Here is a 2,874-nt window from a genome sequence, read left to right as displayed (position 1 = left end):
CCAACATCTGCTGGTGGAATTATCCTTTGCTATGGACTAAATGTTTGTATCCCCCTCAAATGTGTATGTTGAAACCTTAATTCCCAATGGAATAGTATTAGGAGGTGGGGCCTTTGGGAGGTAATTAGGTTTAGATGAGGTCATGAGGATGGAATTAGTGTTCTTATAAGAAGAGGAAGAGACACCAGATCCCCTGTCCCCTGCCATTTGAGGACACAGCGAGATGGCGGCCATCTGCAAGCCAGGAAGCAGTCCCTCTCCAGGAACCACATCCGCCAGAACCTTGATCTTGGATTTCCGGCCTCTAGAACTATGAGAAATAAATTTCCGTTGTTAAAGTCACTCAGTCCATGGCATTTTGTTATAACAGCCCAAGCAGTCTAAGACATTTCCCAGCTCTCCCTTCCATAAATCTGCCCTGTATTCTCCCCAGTCTAGGGGCTGTCCACTCCCTCCCTGCCTCTGGGTGGAAGGCAGCTGTTGAGTTCACTTTTGCATAACTTATCTGGTGAAACTTTGTTGTCTCAGGGCTCACTCAGAGAAAAATAACCTGCTCTTAAACTCAGCCTAGAAACTAGAAAATTACTTTTTAAATAGAGAAAACACTCACTTAACATGGCTTTAGACCTGCACTGCAGCCACCAGCCTGAGCCATGGGCCACCAAGCCCTCCTGCTTCTGCTGGTGGCTTTCCTGGTGTCTGGGACCACCACAGCTCTCCAGCTGGCCTTAAGGGCTCTCGGCAGCCTACACTTGCCAGCCAACCCCACATCCCACCTGGCTGTTGCCAAGAACTACTCGGTTCTCCACTTCCATCAGAGGGTTGATCATTTTGGATTTAATACTGTGAAAACTTTTTTAACAGCAGTATCTAATAGCTGATAAATGCTGGAAGAAAGAAGACAGGGACATCATCTGGTTTTGCAGTAATACGTGGTTCATATGGTACACAGCTGAGGAACTGAAAGCTACGTTGGTGTATGCTGAACAGAGATACTGTGGAGACTCCCTGCCCTGTGATGACCCATTCAAGGATTCTGAACACCTGGATCTCCTGACATCAGAACAAGCTCTGGCTGATTCTGCAGAGCTAATCAAACACTTGAACAGAACAATCCTAAGAGCTGAAAAGCACCCTGTTGTGGCCTCCAGGGTCCATACGGTGGCATGCTTGCAGCCTAGCTCAGGATGAAATACCCTCATATGGTAGTTGGAGCTCTTGCAACTTCTGCCTTAATCTGGCAGTTTAAGGATTTGGTACCTCATGGTGTATTTATGAAGATCATAACTACAGATTTTAGGAAGAGTGGTCCATATTGTTCAGAGAACATCCACAGGTCCTGGGATGCCCTTAATCGACTCTCAAATATGGGGAGTAGTTTGCAGTGGCTTACTGACATTCGACATTTGAAAGGCTGGATCTCTAAAACCTAGGTGGGGCTTGCAGGGGTGAGCTATCCTTATGCCTCTAACGCTTTATAGCATTTGCCTGCTTGGCCTATCAAGGCCATGTGCCAATATTTGAGAAAAACCAATGTATCGGATTCATTGTTGCTGCAGAATATTTTCCAAACTGTGAGTGTATATTCCAACGATTCGGGCCAGATGACATGCCCGAGTAGTTCAGAGGCAACAGCTAGCACTCTGGGATTCCTGGGTTGGAGTTATCAGGCCTGCTCAGAAATAGTCATGCACTTTTGTATCGATGACCTGTTTGAACTTCACTCGTGGAACCTGAAGGAGTTTTCTGATAAGTGTTTTAAACAGCGGAGTGTGAGACCAAGGCCCTCCTGGATCACTACTATGTATGGAGACAAAAAAATAGTTCATACATGGACATTGTTTTCAGCAATGGTAAGCTAGACCCCTGGTCAAGAGGTGGAGTAATCAAGGACATCGCAGACACCTTTGCTGTAGTCACCATCTCAAAAGGGCCCACCGTTTAGATCTCTGAGTCAACCATACCTGAGATCCCACGTCTGTGCTGTTAGCCCCCTCCTTGGAAGTTAGATACATGAAGAAATGGATCACGGATTTCCACCACAGGGCAGGAAAGCAGCACTCAAAAACTTTTGATCATTTTTAGTTTCTTCTTTTATGTTCACACCACCCACATTCCTGTTCACTTTCATTTTCTACATGTAATTACTTTCCCTTGTTCCTCACTCAATTTGCACCGAGGTGGAGACAGAAGAGAGGGTGATGGTGGTGACAGTAGCCATCCCAGGAGTGTGATTTCCTGGGCTTTCGCTGTCTTTATGCTACCTCCAGGAAGATTCTTTTCCTGATCGCTCTCCCACACCATCAGTGGCCCTCATCAGTGGAGCAGAGTTCCTGACTGCCTTTCACAGAGGAAGAGTCATTTCCTATGTTTCTCTGCAATCAGGGATTTCTCCTTGGTTTTGAGGTTGAAGTCTCTTTGACCCATTTATAAGTCCCCACCCCTACCCCCACAAAAAGGAAAAGCAAAGGATAGATAAAAATGATGTAATTGCAGCTGGTAGGATGTCTGATGCCAATCCAGGAAATGGGAGCCATTTCTTTTGTACTGGATTTAATGATTTAATGACTTCGAACTGTGCTGGTTTTTTTTTTTTTTTTTTTTTTTCGTAGAGATGGGGATTTCTCCATGTTGCCCAGTCTGGTCTCGAACTCCTGAGGCTCAAGTGATCTGCCTACCTCAGCATCCCAAAATGCTGGGATTACAGGCATGAGCTATCAACCCAGGCCTGTGCTTTAAATAAAGAATAAGCCTGAACCTTTAAAAAAATATGGCCTTTGGGAGGATGAAGTTGGCAGATGCTGAGGTCAGTAGATCAAGACCATCCTGGCCAACAAGGTAAAACTCCATCTCTACTAAAAATACAAAAATTAG

The 2,874-nt window shown here is 45.4% G+C and overlaps 1 pseudogene; it reads left to right on the top strand.

Moving 5' to 3' along the window:
• The first annotated feature begins 653 nt into the window (after window positions 1-653).
• On the top strand, window positions 654-2,085 carry LOC100402167 (lysosomal Pro-X carboxypeptidase pseudogene; annotated as a pseudogene).
• The last annotated feature ends 789 nt before the right edge of the window (window positions 2,086-2,874 follow it).

The sequence above is a fragment of the Callithrix jacchus genome, chromosome 14, assembly GCF_049354715.1.
Source record: "Callithrix jacchus isolate 240 chromosome 14, calJac240_pri, whole genome shotgun sequence".
Lineage (NCBI taxonomy): Eukaryota > Metazoa > Chordata > Mammalia > Primates > Cebidae > Callithrix > Callithrix jacchus.
The sequence above is the reverse complement of the archived record's forward strand: the minus strand, read 5'-3'. Positions and strand labels throughout refer to the sequence as shown.